The following is a 20,635-nucleotide window of genomic DNA, read 5'->3' on the forward strand; positions in this document are numbered from 1 at the left end:
CTAATCATCCTAAAGGAAAATCTTGGCACATTATTTTTATAATACAATGGATTTGTACAAGGGGATAATTATTTTTGTGGTAATCTTCATGAAAAACTCTACATTGTTTGCATGAGCATGAACACAAGTGTTCAAGGTTGACCCTCACTTCTCCAATGCATCACCTTTCAATCGCTTCTCTTTTGAAAAAGTTTTTAGGTTCCCCTCTATATTTTTTGTTTTTAAAATTTATAAAAGCACTCAACATAAATAAATTACTCTCTAAAACTTCTGGGTTGTCTCCCTGGCAGCCCTTTCTTTAAAGCCATTAAGCTAGGCATAAAGTGCTCAAGTAATTGATCCACCCGGATCCCAAGGTATATCAAAGCCAATTTTAATTAGCAATGATGTAGCATTTAGTAGTGAGCACAAAGAAACATATATCATGCCATGACTAAGTCTAACTCTCTTCCTATGTATTGGCATGTCATACAAGAACAATTCATGCACATCTAGTAAAGGCCAATACATAGCATAAGCAGTTTCTTGCAATTTTATCGTGTTGGAAACATAGAGATGTGGAGATATAGTTCCTCTCTCATAATAATTGTAAGTAGGAGTAGCAAGCACATGAATATTATATTCATCAAAATCATCATGTGTAATGGTAAAAGGCAACCCATCAACATAATCCTGAATAAGTGCAAACTTCTCCGATATAGTGTAGTTGGGAGAATTCAAAAGGATAATAGGACTATCATGTGTGGGTGCAATAGCAAAAATTTCATTCTTAACATAAGGAATTATAGAAAGTTCATCTCCATAAGCATAATTCATATTGGCATCTTTGCCACAAGCATAGCAAGCATCAAGTTCATCAAAAGGGATATTTCAAATGAATCAACGGGATCATAGCAATTATCGTAGCATTCATCCTTCGGTAAGCATGAAGGGAAATTAAACAATGTATGAGTGGAAGAGTTAATCTCATTAGAAGGTGGGCGCGGGTGATCAATCCGCTCTTCATCCTTTTGTTCTTCGCTCTCCTCATCATCCTTTTCATCCAATGAGCTCACAGTTTCATCAATTCCTTCTTCCATAGACTCCTGCAAAATATTAGTCTCTTCTTGGACAGCGGAGACTTTCTCAATAAACGCATCAATGTCGGAATTGTATTTATAATTCTCATAGCAATATTTAAGTATAGAAAAATTTACGGGTCTATAAACATCATCAGCAAAAGCTTCATACTTTTCAAACAAAGATTCAATTTCATAAGCACCCTTAAAAGCAACAAATTCTTCTATTCGTTCCACATCATAGTAATCATCTCTACATTAGCATAAGAAGCTAAGGTTTCACAATCATTAAATTTTCATGAAAAGGGAAGGTTTGGAGCATTCATCCTAGAGCAACAAGTAAAATCATATCTCTCTGACATAAATTCCAAGCATACCAATGCAACATATCAATTTGATCCCATAACAGTTTCCTTTTTTGTGTCAAGCGATAATCCCTAAAGTATTCACGTTGATCCAACGTGTCTCCCATTATCATGTTGAATGGGGTTTTCTCCGGATTATCAAAGTATTGATTAATATTTTTCACATAACAAGCATCGAGGGTATTATGAGGTTCCCCATCTCCATGAGTAGCAAGTACAACTAATTTTTTTGGTGTTTCGTGTTCCATATCCATAACTAAAGATAGAGAACAACTTAGAACACGAAATAAAATCTAAGTAGTGATAAAGCACACAAGCACACACGAGAATATTCACCCCACGCTATTGCTCCCCGGCAACTGTGTTAGAAAAAGGTCTTGATGACCCACAAGTATGGGGGATCGTTTGTAGCCTTCTTCGATAAATAAGAGTGTCAAACCCAACGAGGAGCTAAAGGTATAACAAATATTCCCTCAAGTTCTATCAACCACTGATACAACTCTATGCACACTTACCATTTGCTTTACCTAAAACAAGTATGAAACTATTTTGCAAGAATAAAACGATGAGTAGTTTGCGAGAATAAACTAGACCTCTAGCAAGTATCTGCAACTACTAAAGATCATTAAGGTCATGAAACCCAACCATAGCATGAAGTATCAAGTCCTCTTTACTCCCATATGCAACAACCCACTTAATCGGGTATGCGCTTCTGTCACTCACGCCACCCACCATAAGCGAATCATGAACATATTGCAACACCCTACAGCGGGGATCCCTCCATTTGCGCGACAAGGAGGGCAGCATAGGACACACCATAAATAAAATATACACTCATACCAACCAAGATCACGATTAACCCATAGGACAAAACGGATCTACTTAAACATTATAGGATAGCCAAATATCATTGGGAAATAATATATGGAGTTGAGCACCATGTTTAAGTAGATATTACAGTAGGGGGAGAGGTGTTACAGGCTGCATAGAGGGGGAGAAAGTTGGTGTTGACGGTAGAAAGTTTGTTGATGTAGGTCGCCATCACGATCCTTGCCCCAGTGGCGTTTTGGCGCCACTGGGAGAGAGGGGGAGAGACCCCCCCCCCTCCTTCTTATTCCTTGGCCTCCCCCTAGATGGGAGGAGAGTTCCCCCTATGGTCCGTGGCCTCCATGGTGGTGGAGGGGCGGGAGCCCCTTTGAGATTGGATCTCCCTTTCTGTTCTCTTTTGTTTCGCGTTCCCCGGATCTGGACAAAAACCGTTTCTTATATTCCAGGAGATCCGTAACTCCGATTGCGGTGAAATTTTAACACGATTTATTTCCGGATATACGCTTCCTTGCTCCCGAACTAGAGACCCAACCAACATCTGAGGAGGGCACAACCCACCAGGGCCCACCCTAGTGTCTTGTGGGTGATGTGGTCCACTGTTTGTGTTGATTCCAAGTCCCAAAAATCACATATTTCCAAAATAATTCTCCGTAAATTATGTCGTGTTTGGAATTCGTTTGATATGGATTTTCTACGACACAAAAAGCATGCAAAAAACAGGAACTGGCACTGGGCACTAGATCAATAGGTTATTCCAATAAATCATATAAAATGTTACCAAAAATATGTGAAAGTTGTATAATATTGGCTTGAAACAATCAAAAATTATGGATACGACAGAGACGTATCACCCACGCCTAGGGTCAGCGCTACGCACGGCCTCCAACACATATCCTACAAACACCAGAAACTAGTTGCACTTCCTGGACAGAGATCAAGGCGATTAATAAGTCGAGAGGGTCCAGGTGTTTCGGGCCCAATGTATGGTAGTAGTTGTTCTTTGATCACAAACACAGAACTCGGTTCTTGAGGACGATTTCAATGAGACAACCCACCATGTACTCCTACATGGCCTCTTAGTGCTACCTTTACCAAAGCGTGTTCACACACTTAGCTCTCAATAGTAGGACATGTTCACCACCATCCCAATCCATCCCAGATGAATGAGGCCCGACACAACTCTAAGCATAGCAGGCATAACAAGCAAGCATGAATGAGTAGGCACATCATGGCTCAAACAACTCCTACTCATACTAGTGGGATTTTATGAATTATTGTGGCAAAGACAAGTCATGCAGAGGAATGGGTTCAACTACCGCGACATGTAACGGCTGAATTGTTGTTGTCCTAATGCGGTAAAAGAGAGCAAGAGCGAGAGAGTGGGATTGTATCGGAATGCTCAAAGGGGTTTTCTTACCTGGTGAGGGAGTCCTAGATTATGGGGTCCTCTGGTGTCCGGGCTACGTGACGTGGGCTGGACAGATGGGTCGTGAAGATACAAGATAGAAGGCCCTCCCTCGTGTCTGGATGGGACTCTCCTTGGCGTGGAAGGCAAGCTTAGCGTGCGGATATGAATATTCCTTTCTCTGTAAACCGACTTTGTACAACCCCCTCCGGTGTCTATATAAACCAGAGGGTTTAGTTCGTAAAGACAATCATAATCATACAGGCTAGACATCTAGGGTTTAGCCATTACAATCTCGTGGTAGATCAACTCTTGTAACCCCTATATTCATCAAAGCCAATCAAGCAGAACCTGGGTAAACATCGTGTCCCTTTTCTCCTGTTACCTTAGACGCACAGTTCGGGACCCCCTACCCGAGATCTGCCGGTTTTGACACCGACATTGGTGCTTTCATTGAGAGTTCCACTGTTCCGTCATCTAAAGGCTCGATGGCTCCATCAATCATCTACAACAACGCTGCCACGGAGGAGATTTTCCTCCCCGGCCAGATCTTTGTATTCGGCGCCTTCGCACTGTGGGCTAACTCGGTTGGCCATCTGGAGCAGATCGACAGCTGCACCCCTGGTCACCAGATCAGTTTTGGAAATCTGAACTATGTCGCTGATATCCGAGGAGACTTGATCTTCCAAGGGTTCGTGGCCTCAACCACCGCTCCGGCCGTAGATCCGGAGCACGTCGTCAGGTCCGAAGACGGGAGTCTAGAGCCCGTCGGACTCTCTACATCCTTAGAGCTCAACACTGAGAGAATCGCGTCTCCGGCAATCATTGCAAGGCCGGACTCTTCTCCGGATACTACTTACAAACACTGGAGGCCTGCGTCATGCGAGCTCGGTTCAGAAACTTCCGACCCTGTCCAAACCCCGCTCTTAAATGAGCTCGGTTCAGGAACCGCTTCTGAATCACGCCCAGCCCGGACTAGGGGATGGAAATAGGGAATTTTACTTCCCACCCACCACCCACTTCATAGCCACTATCGAGGACCTAACCGACATGCTTGATTACGCCTCCAAAGACATCGACGGTATGGACGACGATGCCGGAGAGGAGCAGGCCCAAAACTCACCGGTCACCGGATGTTGGACGGCCACCTCCTAGTATGACATATACATGGTGGATACACCTAAAAACGGCGATGGCGATGATGAGAAAACCCCAATCGAGGACGAACCTCCTGAGATACCGCCGAAACATCGACGTCAGCACCACCGCTCTAAATCGCGTCACGGCAAAAACAACAATACCGGCACCGAATACCATGATACTCCAAAGAACGTCGAAGACCAAGAAGACCCCATCGAACCAACATCCGAACCAGATGATCGGGAGGACGGGCAAGTTGACCCTGACGAACAAACAGGGAACAACGACTCGGAGGACAGCAACTATCTGCCACTCTCCGAAGACGACGTAAGCCTCGGCGACGAAGATTTTATCGTGCCAGAGGAACCCCTCGAACAAGAGCGCTTCAAGCGCCGGCTAATAGCCACGGCTAGAAGCCTAAAAAGAAACAACAGAAGCTTCAAGCTGACCAAGACCTGCTCAACGACAGATGGACTAATGTCCTGGGAGCCGAAGAATACGGCCTCGAGCGACCAAAAAAGAGTTACCCGAAGCGCAAGCTGCTACCCCAATTCGACGATGAGGCATTGGAGCCCATACCACCCGTGCGTAATGCGGATGGCGGACCTGATAGACCACCACATGGCCGGGACAGAGCGGCAACTCAAGCCGAACACCAGCCCGCACCACCTCGCCGTAAAAGTAGAGAAACAATAGCTTGGGGATACACATACGACCTACGATAGGACCTGGAAAATAGAGCAGGTCAGACCAGGTCAATCTATGGATCGCGGGGGCATGCTCCGGCATGAGAGGCGGGCTATCAAGCCTGGTGCGATAAACACAATCAACCCCGGGCTGAAAACCGTATACGGACTCCATCCAAACTGTGTCGTCACATGGCCCGATACAGAGGCACCGCACACCCCCTATGCTTCACCGATGAGGTAATGGAGCACGTGTTCCCTGAAGGGTTTAAACCCATGAACATCGAATCATACGACGACACAACAGATCCCGCGGTGTGGATTGAAGATTTTCTTCTCCACATTCACATGGCTCATTGTGATGATCTACACGCCATCAAATACCTTCCCCTAAAACTTAGGGGGTCAGCTAGGCACTGGTTAAACAGCCTCCCAGAAAACTCTATTGGAAGCTAGGATTACTTGGAAGATGCCTTTAGAGACAACTTCGAAGGCACTTATGTCCTGCCGATGACCTCAGTCATATAGTCCAATAGCCCGGAGAGCCAGCCAGGAAATTCTGGACCAGGTTCCTAATTAAAAAGAACCAGATTGTCGACTGTCCGGACACCGAAGCCCTAGCGGCTTTCAAACGTAGCATCCGCGATGAATGGCTCGCCCGACACCTCGGCCAAGAAAAGCCGAAGTCCATGGAAGCCCTTATAGCACTAATGACCCGCTTCTGTACGGGCTAGGATAGCTGGCTAGACCGTAGCGGTAACAGTACCAGCGACCCTGGCACTTTCGAAGCCCGAAACGGCAACGGAAGGCCCCACCGCAACAAACATCAGCGTCAGAACAACAATGACACTGAAGCCCTAGTCCGGACTCGTTTGACAGTGTCCGAGGACTTTGCCGCTGACGCAACAGTTGGCTTGATGAGGCCACCCTCTACTTTCGCTGCCAGGGCCACGGTGTGCTCCTCAGTGCGGAGGGAGCGTTCCATGTTTCCATTCACTTTTATGACTCCACGTGGTCTGGGCATCTTGAGTTTGAGATAGGCATAGTGCGGGACTGCGTTGAAGCGAGCGAACGTGGTTCGTCCGAACAGTGCATGGTAGCCACTGCGGAAGGGGACGATATCGAAGATCAAGTCTTCAATGCGGAAGTTGCATACACATCGTCATTGAAGACTAGTTCAGGGGCTACTGAGGGAGTCCTAGATTATGGGGTCCTCGAGTGTCCAGGCTACGTGACATGGGCCGGACAGATGGGCCGTGAAGATACAAGATAGAAGGCCTTCCCTCGTGTCCGGATGGGACTCTCCTTGGCGTGGAAGGCAAGCTTAGCATGCGGATATGAATATTCCTTTCTCTGTAAAACTGACTCTGTACAACCCCCTCCGGTGTCTATATGAACCGGAGGGTTTAGTCCGTAGAGACAATCATAATCATATAGGCTAGACATCTAGGGTTTAGCCATTATGATATCGTGGTAGATCAACTCTTGTAACCCCTATATTCATCAAAGTCAATCAAGAAGGACGTAGGGTATTACGTCCATCAAGAGGTCCCAAACCTGGGTAAACATCGTGTCCCTTGTCTCATGTTGCCTTCGATCCTTAGACGCATAGTTCGGGACCCCCTACCCGAGATCTGCCGATTTTAACACTGTAAGTGCATCTAGTGCCCCTTAGTGATTTTGGTGTATTGAAGACTTATAGGTTAAGGGACAAATACATTTGTGAGTGTACACGGTTCTATAACTCTATGAGGAGTTTGATATTTACAGAGAAAGTCGACCCCTAAAAATGAATGTCTTCAACTGAAGACTTTGGATTTCTGAAGACTTTCTGAAGACGTCGAAAGTGAAGAAATTGGTGTGACCATGAAGACTTGATATTCATGCGAGGAACATGAAGCGTGAAGACTTTTGTTTTCATAGTTTCATTTTCTCTTTCTTGAGTCATAGGAAACACCGTATTGTTAAAGGGGGTCGAGGTAAAACTAAGGAAAAGTTTCCAAGTGATGCTCAACTCAAAATCCCACACCTACTAATAACTTCAACTGAAGCCATTGGAAATCTCATACAGTTCAGTCAATTTCTTCAGTGACAGAGACGAAGTTCTTCTGATCTCTGAGGAATTTGTCCTAACTGAGGAGTTAGGAGTTCACCGGTGCGGATTGCCTACAAGTGAGAAACGTGATAGCCCTGAGGAATTTGAACCTCAAATTTCCGACCGTTGATGTGCTATATGCCAGCTTTCCTAAAATATCTACCCACCTAATGGTCATATCATTGAAGTGCATTTATGTCTTATCATGTCGGGCTGCTCCCTAGGCTATAAATAGTCGTCCCCTACAACCACTAGCTGGTTGGCTACTCCGCGAGAAACTGACACTTGTCATTGAGAGCATCCCATCCTCCGAGGACTTTGAGCGAAAATCATCAAGTGAGGAAAAACCCAAAACCCCAAACCAAACACCTACAAACCCAAAGTGATTGAGCATCACTGAAGAGATTGTTCCTGTGTGGAACCGACGCTTGTTACCATTGAGGATTGTGCATCCTCCAGACGGTTAGGCGTCATGGTCTAGAGCATCCAAGAGGAAATTGTGGATCGCCGGGTGACCGAGTTTGTGAAGGTTTGGAAGTCACCTAAAGACTTACCATGAGTGATTGGGCGAAGTCTGTGTGACCTTAGCTCAAGGAGAATACTGTGAGGACTGTGTGTCCTCAGGTTTAAATACCTAGCCGCTCCAACCAGACGTACAACTGTCACAGCAGTTGGAACTAGTCTACCAAATCATTGTCTTCATCGAGCTAACTGGTTCTATTTCCTCAACCCCTTCATTTACTCATTACTATGTTGTGTACCTGATCGTTAATGTTTGAAGACTTTGACTGAAGATTTTCTCAATTTGCTCGGTTCAATTTCTTCAGTCAGTTTTTCTTTAGCCTGCTTATCATGTGTTTACACTTTCGGTACTCTGTGCTTTATTTCATACCATCATGATGATTGTGTTTTTATTCTGTTATGTTTGCATCTGAGTACTTATTCCGCTGCAAGTACTTCTTCGCTTAGGAATTTCCTCACCCTGAAATTTTGCAGTGAAGATTTCATAAAAAATCGCCTATTCACCCCCCCCCTCTAGTCGACTTAACGCACTTTCAATTGGTATCAAAGCAAGGTACTCCCTTGTTCTGCGTGATTTTGGTTTAACCACCTGGAGTTTTAGTTATGTTGACTGGAGGAATGAAGACAGTGACATGCCCCATCTTTGACGGCCATGATTATCCCAAGTGGAAGGCCATGATGAAGAAGCGCCTCATGGCGATGAACAGCGAACTGTGGACCGTCACTGAGGTTGGTCTCACCGATCTCAGCAAGATGGTGGAGGTTGATGATATTCGCAAGTACACTCTACTTAACCTCACGGTGAAGGACATCATCTGCTCCGGCTTGTCTCAAAATCAGTTCAGGAACATTATGCATCTCAGCCATGTGAAGCTCATCTAGGACCGACTATCTGAGGTCTATGAAGGTCATCGAACTCATCATGATCCCTGGTTAGGGGATTTCATGGAATTGCGCAAGGCTATGACCTTCAATTCAGAATCATCATCCTCTTCACTATGCCTTATGGCAAAAGGTGCCAAGGTAACTGAATGCTACCTATCTGAGTCCAGTGATGATGAATCTGGTGATCAATTTGGACTCAGCTATACCAAACTTGCTTCCCTTGCCACTAAACAACAAAGAGCTTTGGAAAAGGTTCAAAACATGCTAGATGAGAGCGATGATATGTTGGGTGAAGAAATGGATCGTTCGAAAGCTTTGGCTAAGAGTCTTCAGAGACTTCAGACTAAGTTTGATAATCTTTAGAGCCATCATAACACTCTCTTATCTAATCATGAGAGGCTTTCTTATGAATTCCTTCAAAGAAAGCAAGATCTTGAGAAGCTAAGGGTCAGTTATCAAGATCTTCACAAGGAGTGTGATTCATTACTTGCTCAACAAATCAGCGCTGCTCAGGAAGAATTTATTACTCCATGTTTGAAATGCATTGAACATGAATCTGCTAATTCTTCACCTGAAAGTTCAAATGCTTCTATTACTGTGAATCTTCAACTGTCTCTGCTATCACTAATTCCTCATTTGAGGATGTTGCTAGTATCACTGACCATGCAGGGCTGAAGGAATTGTATGTGACAGGAATGTACAAAAGCCTCAAAGGGCATCAGACACTTTGTGATGTGCTTAAAAAGTAGATTCTCAATAGGAACCCTAGGAAAGAGGGTATTGCCTTTGAGAGGAAACTCAATGCTGATGGAACAACTGGAAACCTGAGCAGTATCCCAAAACCTCATGGGTTGCTGCAAAGGGACCTTCAGTGGATCCATCTACTTTATCTGGCTTTACATGTGAATCTTCATATTCTTCTGATGAGTCATTTGACTCCAACTATAAGTTGTTCAAAAATCAGAATGGTGAAGTATTTGCTAGATATGTTGGCACTAACTATAGGAACGATCCTCCTATGAAGAAAATCTGGGTTCCCAAAAGGTGCCTTGAAAGTCTTCAGGTGAATGTCATCATTACACCACCTGTGAAGAATAGGAACCCCAAATCAAATTCTTCATATGGACCAAAGTCTTCATATGGATCCAAGTCCTCATATGAACATCATCGTGCTAACACTTCTGTTTCGCGGGGAAAGACTAAGGGTTATGGATATGTGTATTATTCTTCAAATCATTATGTTCATAAATCCTCGAAGAATTTCTCTGCTTATTCATATGCTTATCCTAAACCCTCTTATGTGAAATGAAGTGGATTGGCATCTATGCCACCTTTCTCTTATGGAGCTCGCAGAATGATGAACTCTTTGCCACCCCTTCAGATGTGGGTGGTGAAGAAAAAGAACTAATCTCTTATGCAGGGTCAGGTCTCTAGACGAACTTAAACATCTGAAGAATTTGCTGGAGACCTGAATATGCTTGAAAGGACACAAGCTAATCATGAAGAAATGAACTTTCATTTATCACGTTCTCATACCGTTTTACCTGTTCTATCCCTTGATGAAATTGATCTGATGAATTTGATGTCATATTCTTCACTGATGAAGTATATGAGATCGTAAGATGCACTAATTCATCTACAGGATGATCAACCCAAAGCCACTGAGTGGGTCCTTGACTATGGATGTACAAATCACATGACTGGTGACAGGAGCTTATTAATGGACACTGCTTTATCTCCATCACATCTGAAGCATATCACCTACACTGACAAAGGCAAAATCAAGGTATTGGGTCTAGGTAAGGTTGCAATCTCAAAGGATCGACACATGGACAAAGTCATGCTTGTTGAGACCTTAGGGTTCAACCTCATGTCTGTCTTAATGCTTTGTGATCTTGATATGGTTGTTGTCTTTGGCAAGTATCGTTGTGTTGTGATCATGGAAGCTGACAATTACAAAGTCTTCGAAGGCTTTAGGAGAGGATATTTGTATATTGTTGATTTCTCTACAGGACCTCAACCTGCTACATGTCTACTTGCAAAAACTTTAGAAGGCTGGCTATGGCATCGATGACTTGGTCATGCTGGCATGAGGAACTTGCACACGCTCGCGAAGAAGAAGCATGTCATCGGCATCGAGAGTGTCAAATTGCTCAAGGACAATTTGTGTGGAGCTTGTGAAGATGGAAAGATGACCAAGGCCAAGCATTCCTCAAAGACCATCATGACTACCACTCGTCCATTTGAATTGCTTCACATGGATCTCCTTAGCCCTACTCATTATGCCACATTTACCAATATTGCATCTCTATATGGCTTTGTCATTGTTGATGACTATTCTTGTTATACATGGGTGCATATCATCACTTACAAAACTAAAGTGCAGGAAGTCTTCAAACGATTTTCCTCGAGGGCTTCAACCAACTTTGGTGTGAAGATCAAGCACATCAGAAGTGACAATGGAACTGAGTTCAAGAACACTAGTCTTGATGACTACCTTGATGAACTTGGTATTACTCATGAGTTATCTGCTCCTTATACTCCTCAGCAGAATGGTGTCGTGGAGCGCAAGAACAAGACTCTTGTTGAGATGGCTCGCACTATGCTTGATGAGTACAAGACGCGTCCTCGCTTCTGGCCTAAGGCAGTTGATACTACATGCCACATCATCAACAGGGTATATCTTCACAAATTCTTCAGAAATACCTCATACGAACTCCTCACTGACAAGAAACCCAATGTGAGTTATTTCAAAGTCTTTGGTGCTAAATGTTGGATTAGAGATCCTCATCACAATTCTAAATTTGCACCGAAAGCACATTCAGATTCTAAATTTGCACCGAAAGCACATTCAGATTCTTCATCATTTTCTTCGTGATCATGTGTTGAAGGGCGATATCTCTATCGAGCATGTGAAGACTGAAGAACAGCTAGCCGATATCTTCACAAAGCCCTTGGATGAGAAGAGATTTAGCAAGTTGCAGCTAAATATCTTAGAATCTTCGAATGTCCTTTGAAAAGGACACACATCCTAACACTTATGCACAATTGATGACTTAGATGTACAACACACAAAGTAACATTTTTCTCCAATCAATGAAGAGTAACCCTCTAAGTGTGAAGAAATCAATGAAGAAGTTGATTCTCAGAGCCCTAAGACAATTGTACGCGGCGTCTGAAATCATCATTCTTATACGGTGGGTTAAGCCACCAACAAAAGTTGAAAATCTTCATTTTGAGTAGTTCTTCATCTTGAATTTCCTCAGTTGTTCGATTTCTTCAACTCTGCAATGTCTTCACTCTCTCCGTCGTTTTTCTTCATTGACTATATATTATATATGAGTTTATGTCCTCTACAGCATTCACTTATTGCTATTTCTTCAAGTTGTTTTTTCTGCTAAGTGAATGTGATCAGACCCTTCCCCCTCTATGCTATACTCAACCCAGTCTGTTCACAAATTCTTCATGTGCGTTCTATTTGAAACTCGTTCAAAATCTTCACTGTGTCCTTGTCAGCTGAAGAATTTGCGAACGAAACATTAAAAAAATTCTAAATTTTCGGTTGTTGCCACCTAAACCGTTCCACATCCCTCGATAATACTTATCTATTCACCCACGATCTCACACGATCTCCACCTCTCTGTACGTGGGTGACACATGTCACAAGGATGAGAAAGGTCAGGGGCATGTTCGTCCATTTTCCTCGGGTGAGCAGTTTTTCACCGTGGATATATATACCCCTTCCCTTCCTTAGTCTGTTTTTACTCCGCTCGACCTCACACCCTCGCTCGAACTCTCAAAACCTAGCGCCACCGCTTCTTCCATCGTCGCCGGTGAGGAAGAGCTTCGCTGCCTCGACCTCAACGCCGTCATACTTGCGTCGGGCGCGGATTTCTTCACTCCGCCGCCGCCATAGTTGTCTTCCTCAGCCAAGTTAGGGCGTGGAATATCTGAACCGATGAGCTTCAAATCTAATATTCTCAGTTCGTCATGTTCTTCGTCAAGGGTAATTAAAAGTCACTTTTACTACCCTTATTGATTCCAGTGATTTCTTCAAAATCTTCAAAAGGTGTTTATTCTTCAATCTTCACACTCTAAACACCTCACACAAACATCTGTTCTTGATCTGTTTCCCTAAGCAATGTTTTTATTCAAGATTCCTCAATTGTGTGGATTTTCAATCTATACAACTCTGGAACCTAAGACAAAGAACGCTTAGTGAAATTCCTCAAGACACATCTGGTCAAATTCCTCAAACTTGTTCTTTTTGCAAAAACTTCTGAGAACGCATATGACCTCTCCAAATTATTTGCACCTATACTCTGTTCACAGGTACTCATGTCCGCTGCTGAATCACTAGGTTCTCATCAACTTAACTCATTTGCAACGTTCCTCGAAGAAAAGTTGCATACCTCTTCAGAGAACTCTGTTGTTCAGATTCCTCAGCTGAAGAAAATGGTTGACGGCAAGAAACCTCAGAAGGGAGGCAAGAGACTGGAAGTCAACACTACATTTGAAATCCCTGAAGACATCTATGTTGGGTACTGCACACCCCCTGAGGAAACCAAGAATGAGCACGAAGTGCGCATTCAGAAAATTGAGAGGAGATGGGCACATGAATGGAGGGATTACAAGTATGTAACTCCAAAGTATATGAAGAAATTCACTCTTCACCCTCCTTGCCCAAGACCTCCATTGGCACCTGGCCAAGAAGCGGATCCCACCAGCCTCGAGCGCGGTGAGGACTATCCTGATGAATGGGCCAAGTGTCAAGCTAAACTGGCCAAAATGGCAAAAGAGGCGGTGAAGAAATTCAATTAAGACTTTGCTGCTGCTGCTGCCACTGATGGGGCCTCTGCTAGCAAGCCCAAGAAGGCTATGCCTAAGAATCCCGCACATAAGCCCAGTGCTTCTTCTTCAATGCCCTCACGGCCAAGCACCTCTTCAATGCCCTCACAGCCAATTCCTCAAGCTGCCCAGTTCCTCAAGTTCCAGAGTCCTCAGCTCCTCCGAAAAAGTCCTCGGCACCTGCGCATCTCGCCACGTGTCAAAGGACCAAAGGCATCTCAATAGCCTCAGGAGCCTCAGCAAGTTATTCAGCGTTGCCGCAATCCTCAACAGGCCCCACCTTGCTGAAGACCAAGGCCACTGCTAGACGAGGTACTAGACCAAGTCCTCACAAGAAGCAGGTCGCCTTCCAAGTACCATCCACTGATGATGAAGCTGATGATGATAAACTCACTGAAATCATCAGAGACAAACAACAGAGGGCCGCTAGAGCCAAAGGCACAAATGTGCCATTGATGTTGGATCCCAAGCTGATCCTTGAGTATATTGATCTCTCGCACAAGGATCCTAACACACCTTTGACTGACTTCAATCTCACTCCTGGACAAAGTCACATGCTGATCACCTTCATTGGTGAAGAAAAGTGGAAATTTGAGAAGGCCAGGCAGTTGAAGAAAGCGCAGTACAAGAAGGAGTGTTTTTTGAAGAAAAATGTTGTCAACATGACAGCTGATGAACTTGTGGCTATCCAAACTAAGATCAAAGGACTTAGTGATGAATTCAACGTCTACCGCATAGACTGGCTTGGAGCCAAAGTCAGATTTGTGAACTTGGCTGAGAAATTCACTTCAAAAGCTGAATCTCCACAAGGTGAAGCATCTACTCAGCCCACTGAAGAACATGCCAGCACCGCTGATGAAAATCAGGTTGCTGATGGAACTGCTAGTACTAGGGCTGATGACTCCATTTCAGCCGCTGATGAAATTGCTAGGGCAACCACTAGTGTTGCACCTGAGGAACAAGCCACGCCAACTGAAGCATCTGTTGTTGTGCCTGAAGAAACTGAAAATGCCATGGCAACTGCATCAGTTGTGCCTGAGGTTACTGAATCAATTTCCTCTGCTCCTCCTGCACCAACACCAAGTCCAGTTCTTCCTTCTGCATCAAAAGCGAAGAAAACCAAGGCTGTGGAGCGAGCAGCAGTGAAGAAAATGAAAGCATCTGCTTCATCAGATTCTTCAGCCCCGAAGAAGATGAAGACATTAACCAGCTCATTTGAGAATCCTATTGATGTTGTTCCTGTCTCTAGTATGCCATCAAAGGAACTCGTTCCCTTTGGTGAAGATTATGAGATCTCAAGTGGATCTGATGAAGATGTTCCTTATGCTGCTTCTTCAGAGCAGTTGGACGAAGAAATTGAAGCGGATAATATCCTTCAACCCCAGTCATCTCATCGCCTATGCCTCAGTTCACAGCAGAAGAGGCAGGCATTGAAGAATTGAATGAAGAAGATGAAGACGTGGACATTGGGTTCTCCACTCCAGTGCTGAATGATGATTATTGGAATAGTCAACACCCCAACTCTCCCATGTTCACGCCACTGCAACAAATTCCTCAGTCCCCAGTGCACACTAAAGTTCAAATGGGTTCTGAAGATCATCACTCCACTCCTTCCATTCCTGAAGAAATTCCAGCCACTAGTGCTGATGTTAATATTGATGAAGAATTGAAGATCCGGGTTGCTACTGAAGCAGAAACTGAAATTCCTCAGCCTGTGGTTCCTAAGAATGTGATTCCTGAGGTTGTGATGACTTTGACTGATAGTCCTCAGCCCAAGCCGAAGAATCCCTTCTCCAAGAAGTAAAAATTCAAGGCCGATGACTTCTTCCATGAGCATGTATTCTTCACAGATTACAATCCTTATGACTCTGCTCGTCTGTGAAGGAAGCGTTTCTGGACCGCAAGCCAAGCAAACATCTATTCTTCACTGTTTTTCGATAAGGATAAAGTATTTGATCATGAGCATATTCCTCATGTGTACATGGAATCACTTCCTTGCTTCACACTAGTCCTCAGTGTTCTTCATGACGCTGGGCTGCTGAACTTCTGCATCGACATCGTAGACTAGAATGAAGAACTAATTCTTCAGTTCTACGCGATGCTGCACATCACAGGAAATGCTGAAGATGTGAATTCTTGGGTGTTGGACTGGATGACCGATAACACTCACTTCAAAGCACCAGCCTCTGAATTGCTTCATGCCCTGCCTGTCAGTCCTCCCCTTGAAGGCGTGTAGCTCATATACCATGAACCTGGGCTATCTGACCATTACATGCAAGTTTTGATGAAACTTCTGAAGCCTGGTCAAGCCCCAAGGACCAAATTCCTCGTGAAGGAATTGTTGTATGTGCCTCGGACAATCTATCACATTCTGACCAAGACATTGAGTCCAATGAAAGGCCATGACTCTAATGAAGAAGAAGTCGTTGGCATCATGAAGAATTTGCTATTCAACATCATTCATGGCGTTCCAATCAACTACCATGATTTCTTCATGAGGACTCCGGCAAACATTGCACTGTCACCTTTTGAGTTGAAGCCTTATGCTCCCTGGATTATGAGATTCCTCAGATCAAGGTCTTCAATCAATTACAAGGCTGACTTTCAGAATCATCTCGGTTACTTGTCGCCCATTGAAGTCTTCAAATGACCTGTTTCCTCATCTGATGAGAAGGGCAAGGAAACTGCTATTATCGATGAAGGCTTTCATCCATTGGATGGTCAGTTCCGCAAAGCTGCATCTTATTCCACCAATGATGACTCTGCCACTCATGACTCTGCCGCCAATGCTTCAAAGCAAAATCCTCAAGGCACGACTCCAAGGGTGTTGACTAATCGTGAGCTTCTCCTCAGTCTTCATCAGAAGGTCGATCGCAACCATAAATGGGTCAAGCATCAGTTTGGTTCAATTCTTCAGAATATGACCATCACTCAGAATTCAGTGAAGAAGAACCATTACTACCTCCATGAAGTATTTGATCGCACATGGGCTGTTCTGACTCATCTCTACGGTGAAGATGACCTCAAGAAGATGGGCTGCAAGCAGGACTTTGACTGGTCTCAGCCACCTTCGAAGAAATTCAAGAAGGTTAAAGTTCCTCACTTGGTGGCCAGCTCTTATTCTCATCGCGCGAGACTGATGAAAATGAAGATTTGGACGACACTACGGCAGGCCCTACTTCAACAACCGACCCCAACAATGTTGGCGCTCCTCCATCAACTCAGTGATGATATTCTTTAGGGGCGTTAGTCCTCATTTTTGTTCCTTTTGGTCATTCGATGACAAAGGGGGAGAAATTTGAGTTAGTCTTCAAGCGGTTCTGTTTATATGGGCATTTTTTTTGCTAAGTTACAACTCTCGTTCTTCTAAAGATTTATTGGATCGAGTTGTAAACTTAAGTCTGATGGTGGTCTGATACTTTTTGCTATGTTCTTCTGCATGCTATTTCCTCATGTATGATAATGAACGCATGCTGAATTACATCAGTCACCATGTTTCATCATGCATTTCAAGTTCTTCATATCATATGTTAAATGCGTGTATGAATTACAAGATACAGCGGGAGATCTCCATGATTCTACTCTTCAAATGTGCATTTATTCAACAGCAAATTCCTCACTATGCACATCTTCAGGGGGAGTTCTTCTATATCTTGCAATCAAATTCATCACTATCAGTATTTACACTTCATATGTTTATCCCCGTTGAAAACTTAACCTATATTGTCATCAATCACCAAAAAGGGGGAGATTGTAAGTGCATCTAGTGCCCCTTAGTGATTTTGGTGTATTGAAGACTTATAGGTTAAGGGACTAATGCGTTTGTGAGTGTACACAGGTCTATAAGTCTATGAGGAGTTTGATATTTACAGAGAAAGTCGACCCCTAAAAGTGAATGTCTTCAACTGAAGACTTTGGATTTCTGAAGACTTTCTGGAGACTTTGAAAGTGAAGAAATTGGTGTGACCATGAAGACATGATATTCATTCGAGGAACATGAAGCGTGAAGACTTTTGTTTTCGTAGTTTCATTTTCTCTTTCTTGAGTCATAGGAAACACCGTACTGTTAAAGGGGGTCGAGGTAAAAGTAAGGAAAAGTTTCCAAGTGATGCTCAACTCAAAATCCTACACCTACCAATCCCTTCGAGTGAAGCCATTGGAAATCTCATACAGTTTAGTCAATTTCTTCAATGACAGAGACAAAGTTCTTCTCGTCTCTGAGGAATTTGTCCTGACTGAGGAGTTAGGAGTTCGCTAGTGCAGATTACCTACAAGTGAGAAACATGATAGCCCTGAGGAATTTGAACCTCAAATTTCCTACCGTTGTTGTGCTATGCGTCAGCTGTCCTAAAATATCTACCCACCTAACGGTCATATCATTGAAGGGCATTTATGTCTTATCATGTCGGGCTGCTCCCTAGGCTATAAATAGCCGCCCCCTACAACCACTAGATGGTTGCCTGCTCCGCGAGAAACTGACACTTGTCATTGAGAGCATCCCATCCTCCGAGGACTTTGAGCGAAAATCATCAAGTGAGGAAAAACCCAAAACCCCAAACCAAACACCTACAAACCCAAAGATTGAGCATCACTGAAGAGATTGTTCATGTGTGGAACCGACGCTTGTTACCTTTGAGGACTGTGCATCCTCCAGACGGTTAGGCATCATGGTCTAGAGCATCCAAGAGGAATTTGTGGATCGTCGGGTGACCGAGTTTGTGAAGGTTTGGAAGTCACCTGAAGACTTACCATGAGTGATTGGGTGAGGTCTGTGTGACCTTAGCTCAAGGAGAATACGGTGAGGACTGTGTGTCCGGGACTATGTGTCCTCAGGTTTAAATACCTAGCTGCTCCAACCAGACGTACAACTCTCACAGCAGTTGGAACTGGTCTACCAAATCATTGTCTTCACCGAGCTAACTGGTTCTATTTCCTCAGCCCCTTAATTTACTCATTACTATGTTGTGTACCTGATCGTTACTGTTTGAAGACTTTGACTGAAGATTTTCTCAATTTCCTCAGTTTAAACCTGTTTATCATGTGTTACGCTTTCGGTACTCTGTGCTTTATTTCATACCCATCATGATGACTGTGTTTATATTATGTTATGTTTGCATCTAAGTACTTATTCCGCTGCAAGTAGTTCTTCGCTTAGAAATTTCCTCACCCTGAAATTCCTCAGTGAAGAAATCATAAAAATCACCTATTCACCCCCCTAGTCGACTTAACGCACTTTCATACACCGACAGCTGGCACTTCTAAAGATGATATAGCTCTTCATCGGTGTCATTGATCTCAACGTCAGAACAACTTCTACCAACAGGGAACAAACACCGGCAACAGAGTAGGAACACAATCAATGCAATGCAACAATATGATGCTTGATTATGTCATGGCAATATGCTGAAGTTTGAGCTAATGCAACTAATAGCAAGATTGAAAGAAGCTCATTTGACCCAAAGGTTCAAATGCAAGGTTCATTTAAAGCATTTAAAATGCCATTTAAAGAGTTGTACAATTAGGTGAGTATAAGTTTTTCGAACATGCATGAAAATGCCATAAATGAATTCTTTGGATTTTTCTGATAATTTTTCATATATAAAGTATTTCATTCACAGTTACGGTTTAATTTCTATGATTTTTAGAAGTTTTGGGTATTTTTCTAGAAATAAATAAATCATTTAGATTTACTTAAATTCCAGAAAAGGCTTTATGACGTCAGAGTGACTTCAGCACTACGTTAGCAAGTCAAAGGGCCGGCCCAGGTCAAACCTGGCCCGTGGGACCCACATGTCAGTGTAATCTTGCAAATTAGTGACTTAAGTTTATTTTAAACTAGTTCATTAGGGCGCATGGGCCCACTTGTCAGTGTCACTAGTTAACTAATTAGCTCATTAGGCGCTAATTAAGTCGACGCCACATCGGCAACATAGGGAGTTAACACCGGCGATAACCGGAGCACGATGGCGTTCACCGTCCGACTGACTCCGGCGTCGGGAGCGCGCGCGACCACGCGCGTTAGAACGCCCGCAACAAGGCGAGCCGGGTGGTGGCCTTGGCTTGTGTTGGGGTGACCGGACTTGGCAACGACGGCAAGCGAGGTGGTGGCCGGAGCCATGGGCTTGAGCGGGACGAGGCTACAGGGCACGGGTTAGCGGGCCAAGGGGCTCAATAAGCTCCTGGCAATGCGAGGAGCACGTTTACGTGCCCAGCATCGATGAACGCGGGCTGCAACGGCAGTGCACAACACTGCGGGTGCAATGGCGGTGCACAACACTGCGGGCGGCGGCGAAGTTCAGCCATGGTGGAGGTCGGGACTAGCGGCGCAAACAAGAGATGAAGGGTATGGGTTCGATGCGGAGGCTCACAGCAAGGCAAACGGAGAGTTAGTCGGGGTCGGGGAAGCACGGGAGTCGACGAATCGGGCGACGACATCTAGTGGCCGTGGGCAGGGAAGAAGGTCACGGCGTTGTCTTCGAGTCATCCCAGCTTGCGTGGTCGGCGGAGAGCTTCAACGCATCGAGGCGGACCATGGGAACATGGTGGGGCAACGAACTAGTGGTTGTGGCCGTGGCAGGCGGCGATGGTGGTGACGGGCGCGTTCAGTGGTGCTGCGGGAGGGAGCTAGAGGAGAGGGAGAGAGCTCCAGAGTGAGGGGAGAGGCAGAGGGGGTCGAGGCTGTTCCTGTGGCGCGAGGACAGGGCGAGGGAGAAGTAGGAGTTGGAGCTCGATTGTGCGCGTGTCGACACGATGTCGTCCTCCTGGCAGAAGCTAGGACATGACTGGCAGGGGAGGTGGGCTAC

This window comes from Triticum aestivum, chromosome 4A (genome assembly GCF_018294505.1).
Source record: "Triticum aestivum cultivar Chinese Spring chromosome 4A, IWGSC CS RefSeq v2.1, whole genome shotgun sequence".
Classification (NCBI taxonomy): Eukaryota; Viridiplantae; Streptophyta; class Magnoliopsida; order Poales; family Poaceae; genus Triticum; species Triticum aestivum.